Genomic DNA, 11,363 nt, shown 5'->3' with positions numbered 1-11,363 from the left:
AGTTGTGATACGCTGAGGTACACCATATCTGTTGATGATCTGGGTTCGAATCACTAGTACAAAAATATCTATTTGAGGCTCCAAAAAAGGGGCCTTTGCGGTGTTTTTGATGTAGCAGCAAATGGCGGGGCCGCAAATAGCAAATTTATTTACGGCATTTTAAAAAAAAAACGCCGCAAAAAGCAAAAAAAAAAAAAAAAATTTTACAAAAATTAATCAAAACAAAATGATTTTAATTCAACTCTCAAATATATTCTTCCATAATACAATCTTAAATGATTTTAGTAAATATTCTAAATTCATACATAAATATCTATATCAAGCATTTCAACTCCTAAGATATTTCATTTCATAGATTCTAATCCCTAGTTAAAACTACATCTGCTTCTATACAAAAGAATGGAAAAATAATTGGCCCATGAAACTCGAATCACAAGCAAGGTAATTGGCCCGAAAGCAGCTATACCGAATTCTTCCTCTGCCAATCTTAATAATATAGTTTCTTGAAAATATCAGTAGTTAGATACGTTAAGGACATCAAATAATTACAAGTCACCTAGCATTACACATGAAAGTCTCAAACTAAAGAGAAAATAGATTCAAAATGAACACTACTTCCAGCTCTTATACCACATTTCGCATATCTTATAGCTTATAGCATTAGCTTCCCCAACCTCCATTATTGCCCAAGTAATATTTTTCAAATATCTCTTAGCAAGAACTAACCACACACAAACAATCAAAAGCAATTAAAAGAGAACCAAGTACTTGATACACACACCCCATTAACAAGTGTTGCCCGCTCCATGCCCACTAAGTTTGGAAGAATCTTCTGAATTCTGTTCGCCACTGTGACCCATTTTCACCTGCTTAAGCTTGTAGAACAGTTTAAACATAGATTTTCTAGGACAACTTTTCGAACAAGCTTTCTTAACGACTCCTTTGTAGTTGGGATCCTCTAACCAACAATTAAAAACAATGCATATAGACATTTTTTAAGACATGATTTGGCATACAATGATTTAGAGTAAAAGGCTTCGATATACGAGTCTGCATATTTTAGTTCACAATACTACATGAGTCATTGTCGCCAGTTCGCCACTGCGTTGGAGCTTATGGTTCTTGCTTTTTCCAAGCCTATTAGGGTAATAACCACACAGTAGCATTTGTCTAACATGTGAGCTTAACCTCAACATATACATGTGTTTCACATTGGAAATTATATAAGAAACTTCATTCTCTATGGTACTGAATGTAAAAGGTTCATGTCAAAAGGCTGCCGACATGTCAGCAATCTGTTGTGTCTTTGGTTAGGGCATTTTGGATTTTCTGGTATCATGTGATATTATTAATATGTACCTAAATTTTATTTCCATGATATGAGAAATAAGTAATGATGCCGAAATGCGAAATCTATAGCTGTCCTCTAATACCTAATGTGTGTTGTTTCTTTAACAAACTAGATTGAGAAATTAAATCGTTACAGAAACATCCAGGAGACAAGGACAAAGATGATGGGAGCCCTATATCTAATAAACTTATTCTATGTTTATAGCGTCCGCCTTATGCATACTTGTATTCTTTTGCCTTGATCAGACAGCAAGGTACTTAGCACAGAAAACTACGCTAATATCAATGGCTGCTTAAGCATTTGAAGGCATGTAATAGGCCTAGACTTTTGACTTAAAAAAATCGTGTACATTGAAAACTATTATATGGACATATACCCATTTAGCATCATTGAACTGAAATTTCTCTCGATCTTATTGTATTTGCACCTTTAGACTAGCAATAACAATCTAATAGTGCGGGAGGAAAAAGTGCGGGATTAAGTAAAATCAGACTGGAGCTTATTCCACCGAATCAACTTGAACACCGGATGCTTAAAACAAACCTACGCTTCATTGTCCAGCATAGCAAAAAGAAGCCACTTTGAATACAAATCAAAATAAGATGCAAGCAAATCTGCAAATGGAAACTTTTATTTTTTGTTTAACCAAAATCTGTAAGGGACTACACGCTAATTCCCTACTTATTTACAATAAGTTGTTTACATATACAACCATTCAAACAGCAACGTTCTCACCCTACATCAACACCAAGCAACCCTAAGTGAACCATCCTTAAAACACTTTATCATTCCTACAACACCAAATTTTCCAAAGAGTCGTCACAAGAGGAGAAATAAACTGAGAAAATAGGTAATCCCTAATTCGAAAATAGCTAAGATCTTGTTTCAGATCATTCGAAGGTGTAAATTCTATTTTTGAAAGATCCCAATTTCTAACTTCAATTAAAAGTCTGGAAATTGTTAATTAAAAAGAAGGAGGATTCAATCATACCCTAATTTAATCCCTGAGAGCACAATTGTACAAATAGTTACACAAACTTTGAATTTTAAACAAAAATCCCCAAAATAATCATAAACCCTAATTCGAAATCAGACATATTTAACCCTAAATTTGTCAAAATCGTAGAAATTTGCATAAAAGATAGACATTAAAATGAATTAACTAACAATAATCAAGTTCAAAAGAATCATTAACTAAAAATAATAATTTCGAGATTGTAAACGATCGGAGAGATACGGACATACACGAGCGACTTCAGGAGATGGGTGAGTGTCGGTGGACAGCAGTGTTGAGTGGTGTGTTCACAGGTGTGGGCGATGGATAACGGTGGCGAGTGGTGGACGAGCTGTACTCCCATGTTCTATTTGTATCTTATGGGGAGTTAATAATTTTATGGTGGTTAGTTTGGATCCGTTAGACCGTTACTGCTAGCTTGGTTCAAGTTGGGATGTGTTATTAGTTTGGATCCGTTAGACCGTTACTGCTAGCTTGGCTGCTAACTCCACTTATCCAAATTCTTCTTAGCCCCTTCTTACCCATTACCTCACTTACCTAAATGTAAGTCCTCGGCATGTGTCTTGGTCATTAGTTGGTGGGAATGCATATGTACGGTTGTAAAAATTCTATTCATGTTAAGCTGCATGCATGTTCTTATAGGTCGAGTTAGGTGAGTGACTTTGCTTCTTTCTATCTTCTACTTATATACTCACCCTGTGCTTAATTTGAGTGATGAGCGACTCGTGAGAGTCCGATATTCATGAGTCTTGCAAGGTCGACGGTTCAGTAGTTTGAAACATTAATTTAACTCGTTTGCAGTTACCATATGCCTCTTTGTTAGCGGTTGCATTAAACTGGTTTGGGTGGATGATTTGTAGCCGATGAGTTGGTCCCGTTCCACTAGTTGTCTTAGTCGCATTCATAGTTTGCTTGGGGACAAGCAAAAGTTTGGTTTGGGGAGATTTGATGCGTGTATTTTATATAAGGTTTTTACCTCATTTTTACACGCATTTTTGTATTATTTAAGTGGCGTCTAGCTAAAAATACCCCCGAATAGTCTACTTTGGTTTGTCTTGTGTAAATTGCAGGTACGGACAAGAAAGGAGCAAAACCGAGCCTAAACTTGTCTCATTTGCATGTATTTTGGAGAATAAGGAATCAGAGCTTGGAATCCATCACCTAAAGACGCGTGAGCTGACTTCGGAAGGTGCCAAAAAGTCCTATGTGCCAATATAGCTCGATCGACCAACTATTTGGTCGATCGAATGCTTTATCCATCGAAGAATCACTCGATCGAGCTGTTCTGTTGCTCGATCGAAAGGGCTGATACAAGGAGTACTCGATCAAACGACATTTTTGTTCGATCGAGAGGAATTTCAGGATTTGTCCTCAATCGAGTGGTTTCATTTCACTCGATCGAGAAACTTTGCTTTTTATGCGTGTTTTTGCCTTAATTCGAGATGGGCTTTATAATTAGGATATAAGCTAGGTTAAGTAGTACGTTTATTTGGCTTCTCCTTCTCCTCAGACTTCGACATTCTCTCCTCTCCCTTACTCTCTCATACTCTTACTCTCTGAAACTTTTGCTTGGATCTTACAACTTGTAATCGGTACCTTTATTCTTCTTTAATTCTTAATCTTAATCTATTGTTGCTTTTTATTGCTTTCTATTGTTCTCTCCCTATTACTTGCAATTGCTATTATCAATCCTTCATCGTTCTTGTTATCATGTTTAATCTCTCTTGCTTATGTATGATTGTTGCTACCACGATAATAATGCATAGCTAATCTCCCTTGCTAAGACATAGGGAAGCCATGATTTTAAGGAAAGTGTAAATTGAATTATTAGGTTTGATGCTAGTTTAGTCTATGTTGTTAATCGCTACATATAATTGTTCTTGTCTAATTGAGTCGACGCAATTAGTTAATATCACAGTAAACCTTGACCTAGATCGGAAGATTGGAAAGGGTGAGACTTGTAGCAAAAATTAGGGCACTTTAGTGAGGGCGGAAGCTAAACTATTTGTGTTTTAGAGCGAATTGAGACCGGAAGGAGATATTCATTGCTCCATAGATCATACCTGCATTGACCTAATATTTAGATTGCAGGACTAGAGAATCATGGTGAACCGACTGTCTTAGCTATTTTCTCCCTACTTGTTTAATTCCTACTCTCTTGCTTTATTTCTTTCCTTGATCTCTTTAGATTAGAACAAACAACTAAAACCCCCAAAACTGTTACCGAGACGAACTTAGCTAAAGCTGACATTTTCCCATCTCCCTGTGGAGATCTACCCTACTTACTGCTAGCTTATGTTAGTGTATCTAGGCTTTATTTTTGGTACCTGACGACGGTATCACTTGCCCCCACGTGTTAAAATATTTGAAGGTGGCCTTAGACTTAGCATCAATCTTAATGAGCAGCCATCTTAGGGAAGCTGTCTATCCACTCTTGGTTCACCATGAATCTGTCCAGCCTACTCAAAATTCTTGTCCCAGGTTCTTGCTTATTGGTCCAAGTATAAAAGGCTCTTGTAGCATAGATATCTGTCATGTCACAGTCATTGACACAACTCAGAAAAGCATCCATATCAGCTTTCTCGGTATGTCCTCTTAACCTTTCATCAGGGTTCAAAACACAGTTGAAATTTCCGCAATAGCCTAAGGACCATTACAGCTGCCAGCAAAGGCTCTTAAATGTTTCCAAAGTTCTTCCCTTTTATCTTTTTCATTGAGTGCATATATCATTATGAGAAAGAACTGACTCTAAGTAATTCTTGAAGTAATAATTCTGGTATGAATGAGCATTGTGTTCGAGCACCATTAAATCAAAAATTCTTAGATTCCACAAAATCCAGACTCTACCTCCCTTGTGAAGGCTATTATTAGTAGTGAAACTCCAATCATATACCAGATTAGTAGCACATACTCGCATAAGATCAATCTTGTAAAAGTATAAACCCACTTTCATGTCTTCAATATGAACTTATAAATCCATCAAAATACCATAAATACAACGGCAAAGAGTAAGGAATAATAGACGTGTCGATGAGGAGAGTCTTTGGGTGACAGAGTGAGAGACAGCGAAAATATAGAACTGCTAGAGAGATATCAGGGAGTGTTGATATAAGGGAGCTGTTAGAGAGATTTGAAGTGATTAGGGTTGAAAACTAATGGGCCATGTAAATGAGTATAGGATTTGCCATTGATAGTGTAACACCCAGGCCCAAACCGGGTCGGGAGCGATTACTTATGATAGCTCACCAGGCTGTGTACATGGCCCATAAATCAACACAGGTCCTTTATAGTGCATTTTGTCCTCACTCATGCGCATCCCGGGAACCTTCTTAGGAGGTCACCCATCCTAAGAGGCTAAGACTACTCCTAGCCAAGCACGCTTAACTTTGGAGTTTTTTCGCATGGATGACCATAAAAGAAAGTGCACTTTGTTAATATGAGTAGTACATTCAATCCCTTTAAGCACTAGTCTTTTAAGCCTCTCACTGGACCTCTTCAATTAACGTGGGGTGTTACAATCACCCCAACTTGAAGAACGCAACGTCCTCGTTGTGTCTGAGAGCATAACCGCTAACCCAGAATCCTCCCCCGCTAGGTGGGTGATCACAATGGAGCGCATAACAACTGCCTCCAGGAGGGTATGACAACTGCCTCCCATCACCACACAGTCGCAGGGTTGCTCTGATACCACTTGTAACACCCCGGCCCTAACCGGGTCGGGAGCGGTTACTTATGATAGCTCACCAGGCTGTGTACATGGCCCACAGATCAACACGGGGGCCTTTATAGCGCATTTTATCCTCACTCATGCACATCCCGGGAATCTTCTCAGGAGGTCACCCATCCTAAGACTACTCCCAGCCAAGCACGCTTAACTTTGGACTTATTTCGCATGGATGACCATAAAAGAAAGTGCACTTTGTTGATATGAGTAGTACATTCAATCCCTTTAAGCACTAGTCCTTTAAGCCTATCACTGGACCTCTTCAATTATCGTGGGATGTCACAGATAGGCTATCGCACACCTAACAAAGATACCCTAGACTTGGCTAACAAATTAATGTAGTAAAGTAATAGGGGTCGAACACAAGGAGACGAGAGTTGCTAAACAAGTTGTCATGTATTGAATTTTATCAAAGTCGGTTACAATTGGTGTTTGGTTTGATTGGTAAAACTTGTGATAAAATAATGTAAAAACAATAATAAAAAAAAGAGTCTAGGGGAGTCGGGTCACACATGCAAATTTGTAAATGCTCATGCCAAACTAGGAATTCTTAATAACGATAATTGTTTAGGTCTAATGACAACCACCTCTCGGCCTTATTGTCAACTATAGAATGGGTTCTAGCGAGCTCTCGCTATTACTAGATCGGTCTACTAAAACATGCTTAATCTAATTCAATTTTTTTGCCTCTCGACTTTTAAAAGTGAATTAACAAATTAAATCTAAGATTGTGAACAATAATCAAAGATTAACAAAATAATACAAGCATGTGATATAAACTATTAATCGATATTGTAGCATCCTATTTTAACAATTACAAATATTATTTATGCATGGCTCCCATAATCCCTAGACTAAAGAACTACTAACGCATATTAAAAACTAAGCTAACAACAAATGATATCGTAAACATGATGATAATGGAAGGAAATAAGTACTAGAAATAAGATTACCGAAACAATGGAAATGGAACTTGAATACGAAGAACACAAATGAAAATCCAAATAACATCCGAGGAAATATTGAATTAGAACTTGGAAATGCTAAAGGAAATTGTTTAGAACAATAAGTAAATGCTAAAGGAAAGCTAAATTATTCTCAAAACTGAAATATAGCGTATGAGGTATATCTTAAATGACGGATTCAACACCCCCAATATAGGAATAAGGGGTGCAAAACATAAACGACTTAAAGAGGGGACACCCCTCCCCGATCGGGGACGTGGTAATCCGACTATTTTTCTTTAATTCTTGATTAATTAGCATAGGGAATCCAAAGACCCATCTTAATGCCTCTTAATTCTCCCGACTTACTGCACAAAAAGCGATCCTAAGCTTTGCTTCTTTAACTCCATGGGCTTCATTTCTTTACTTGTCCACCAACCAAAGTTGGCTTCTTCATGCCCGGGATTTTCATGCTTGAGATTTCCCAATTCTTCCCAAAATGCCCTTCTATAGTCAAGTCTTGTTGTCATTAGCCTCGTGAACTTTGGTGCTTTCTAACTTGACGCGAAAAGCTACGGAATGGTTCATTTCCCACAAAATGCAATGAGTACAATCAAAAACACTAGAACATGGAATTAGTTCACAAATATACTTTTAAAAAGTGCAATAATCAAATAAAACCGAGCCAAAGTTAAGAGTAAAATCATATATAAATTAGACACATCAAACTCTCCCAAGCTAAACCCTTGCTTGTCCTCAAGCAAGCACATAAAACCAAGACAAGGGCAACGTGTCACTAAACCTTATCAATTGCAAATCCCAATAAAAGCTAACAAGCACAATGAATCATAATCCCAAAACAACATGGGCATAGTGAAAATGCAATACATGGATGAGATTTACACGACGACGTAGCATAAAGGACTTCACATGGACATTTCAACTCTTGCATGATCTTATTGACATCGAACTCCTAGCGGGATTCACTCACACTCATAATATGAATAAGGCAATTTTATGTTAATGACACTCTCCTATCTACGACTCAAGAGAATCCGCCCACAATCTAGCATGGTAGACATTCCAAAATTAACAAGATAATGCTAATCATGATTAAATATGCACAAGAAAAGAAGTCAAGAAGACAAAGAAGAAGGCTAGGGGAAATAGGTAAGAAGGTGGACAAATGTTTTCGGCCATGTGGAACTAATGTCAAGCTAGCAACTAACCAAAAGTGCACGGATGCTCATTCCAAACTTTAACCCTTCCCAAGCAGCTAGAACTAGAGTCAAAAGCAGCATAATGACTCATTTTTTCCATTACAAATCACTAGTAAACTTCCCAAAACAATTCTTTATAAAACATGGAAGTAACTCGCATCTTCTTCTCTTCTTTTTCATCATTTCATTTTTTCAAGCTTCATTTTTTTTCTTTTTTTCTTTCATTTCATTCTTTTCATTTTTTTCAACTCTTTTCCAATTTCTTTTCTTCCCTTTTTTCAATTTCCATCCAACATCCAACATTCACCAAGATACGGGAATCAGCAATCCCGTAACAACAATGCTTACAATAGTAACAAATAACCATATCCCAAATAAGAGAGCACCCCAACACAAGTAGCAAATCACTAGCTCAACAAAGGTAGGCAAAGTTATATGTAGCTAGGAAAGAGGGTAATTTTTGGGCAATATATGTAAGCAAACAAGTGAATGGCTTCTAAATGCAATCATGATAGCAAAGCTCATACAAAATGGAACTGATGGGGCATATTCTGCACCCGCTGACCGAGTCAACATATTAAGCAAGGTCAAAGACAACAGACAGCAAGTCAACGTATTAGACAGCCTAACCGACGCAGCCTGTCGGCCTGTCACTTGGGTCTCGGCTGGGCAGCCAGCCAGCCGGGAGACATATCCGCGTACTCATATCCAAGACCCCTCGGCATGGAGTCAACCAGGCCCGCCGGCCTGCCATGGGTCCCTCGGCCGAGGGTAGAGCAGTCTTTCCACCTGCTCTGCCACTTGGCCACTTGGCCACTACGTGACAAAAGGTGAAAGTCTATAAATACTCCTCAATCCTCATTGAGAAAAGGATCCAAAAAATAGAACCTAAACACCTCATAATCTGGTATTAACTCCCTTATCTCTCTACAATATACTTTGCCAAGTAACACACAACTTAATCTCTTTAAGTTTACTGACTTGAGCGTCGGAGTGAGTACGCTCGGTACCAAGCCGAGCCCTCAGTTTGTTCATTGTTTCAGGAGAGGCCGAAAGGAAGAGTCAAGCAAAGACATCATTCACCAAGCTTACGTGGTAACAAATCTGCTCTGGAATCACACCCGGAACAGGAACAAAAACCATACTTGTGCATATAGATGTAATGTACACCAAGAGGAGAAACTACACACACCTAGATGACACCGGGTATAGATGCACCGGCCATTGGAGGCTCTACCTTACCAAATATGTAGCTTACCAATGTCAAGATCAAGTCTACTTTGTCCAAAATCCATCCATCACCCACTACGTCAAGACATCCCCAAGTATGCAAAACTCGTCAAAAGCGTGATTCACTAGCTTAGAAAGTTACAATAAGGGAAATGTAAGGAGGAATGACATTATGCAAAGGACAAATGGGTGGACACAACATGGAACTTTTTATGAAATTTTCAAATTTTTCAAATTTTTTTGGATTTTTCAAATATATGAAAGCAATAAAAAAGACCAACTTAATCCCTCCCCAAAGCTAGGACAACACATTGTCCTCAATGTGTAAAACGGGTTTAAGCGGAAAAAAAAATATAAATAAAACCAACAAGGGGAGATGGGTGATGAGTCATATTTATATACATTTATATGCCTCCCCTTAGTTATTTTTGGTACGGTTTTCGTGCTAAATTACATTATTTATATGCCATTTATATTAGAATGTTGTTACTTCCGCTATTTGGTGTCTAATGCAGGAATGATGCATTTATGGAGCAAAAGAATGAAATGTAACACCGCGAAAATGGTATAAAGGAATACACGAAGCATGGCACGGAAATCTTGAGGAACAAAGGAAGAGAAGTGAAGAAGAAGATTACACGAGAAAGAGCTGAGAAGTGGAGATACTCGATCGAGTTGCTCTATACTCGATCGAGTGGGCGTGTACTCGATCGAGAGCACTTACACTTGATCGAGTATCCTATATTCTGACGGCTTTTCGCGCAAGTTTCCTAAATCGGTTTATGTTTAGTATAAATACTCAATTCGTGCCCTATTGTATTTTACGTCTTATTTTACCCTAGAAACTCATAGAAACCTTTAGTTTAGTTTTTGTTACCATTGTTCTGGATCTAAGCACTCTCTAATTACGATATTCATTAATATTTCTCTAGTTATTATTAATTCAAAGTTTTAGTTTATACAATTATTTCATTATTCATCTTCTATGCTTGTAATTATGTCTTTCATTCGTATTATTGTTATTGTTACTATTAGTATGAGTAGCTAATTTCATAATCTAGGGTGAAAGGGGATCTAGGTTGTTAGAAGGGTTTAATTAATGAATTGTTAGTTAAACTGCTTCTTTGTTGTTGTTTAGTTGATTGTTTTGAATCTAGTTGATTAGTTTCTGCAGGATTAATTAACTAGTATTGCAAACTAGGATTTTCACCGACCGGGTTAAGACTAGTAAATGTAGTAAATGCTACAATAACTGAATAGAATTAACTTAATGATAGCGACCGCATGTTAAGTTAGATCTAAAGGACATATTAGAATCGACCGATCATATGACCTTAAACAACATAAATCGCTCTATCTATTAGTTAAAAGACACCCCCGGATAATTACCTAGTAAACTTGATCCCTAGACTTTTTAATATTATTGAATTCATCTTTTATTTACATCGCAATTAGTTTTAGCAAACCAATCAAATCCTTCAAGAAAACAGTTACTTAAAGACGGACTTAAATATCAACAAACTAGAATAATTAATTCGCCTCCCTGTGGATTCGACCCTTCTTACCGCTAGCTATTATTTAGTAGTAATTTAGGTTTATTTTGATTGAGGTGATACGACTTTTGCCTTGTCAATGGGGATGACACATGTGGAAATAAAGAAGTGAAAGAAAGCATACAACCGCGTAGAAGCTCCCCTAAGCTAGCTTGAAAACGGGGGCAAAGTCTAATCCAAGTAGCAAAGTACCTGCGAAAGACAAGCTACTACATACTAAAGCAAGCTAATTGTCTTATTGTCTTAACTATTACAACCAAATTGAAATTGTCCAAAAACTAACATAAATAAATTGACCAAAAGCACTAAATTATATCAAAACCAAC

At 37.5% G+C, this 11,363-nt stretch overlaps 1 long non-coding RNA gene across 1 annotated transcript; it reads right to left on the bottom strand.

Moving 5' to 3' along the window:
• Positions 1 to 218: 218 nt before the first annotated feature.
• On the bottom strand, positions 219 to 2,933 carry LOC141600134 (uncharacterized). The gene is made up of 2 exons (XR_012524205.1): positions 2,597 to 2,933; positions 219 to 2,142 (listed from the first exon to the last, which is right to left on the bottom strand). It is a non-coding gene; the product is annotated as an uncharacterized LOC141600134 (long non-coding RNA).
• Positions 2,934 to 11,363: the final 8,430 nt, after the last annotated feature.

The sequence above is a fragment of the Silene latifolia genome, chromosome 9 (genome assembly GCF_048544455.1).
Source record: "Silene latifolia isolate original U9 population chromosome 9, ASM4854445v1, whole genome shotgun sequence".
Taxonomy (NCBI): Eukaryota; Viridiplantae; Streptophyta; class Magnoliopsida; order Caryophyllales; family Caryophyllaceae; genus Silene; species Silene latifolia.
The sequence above is the reverse complement of the archived record's forward strand: the minus strand, read 5'-3'. Positions and strand labels throughout refer to the sequence as shown.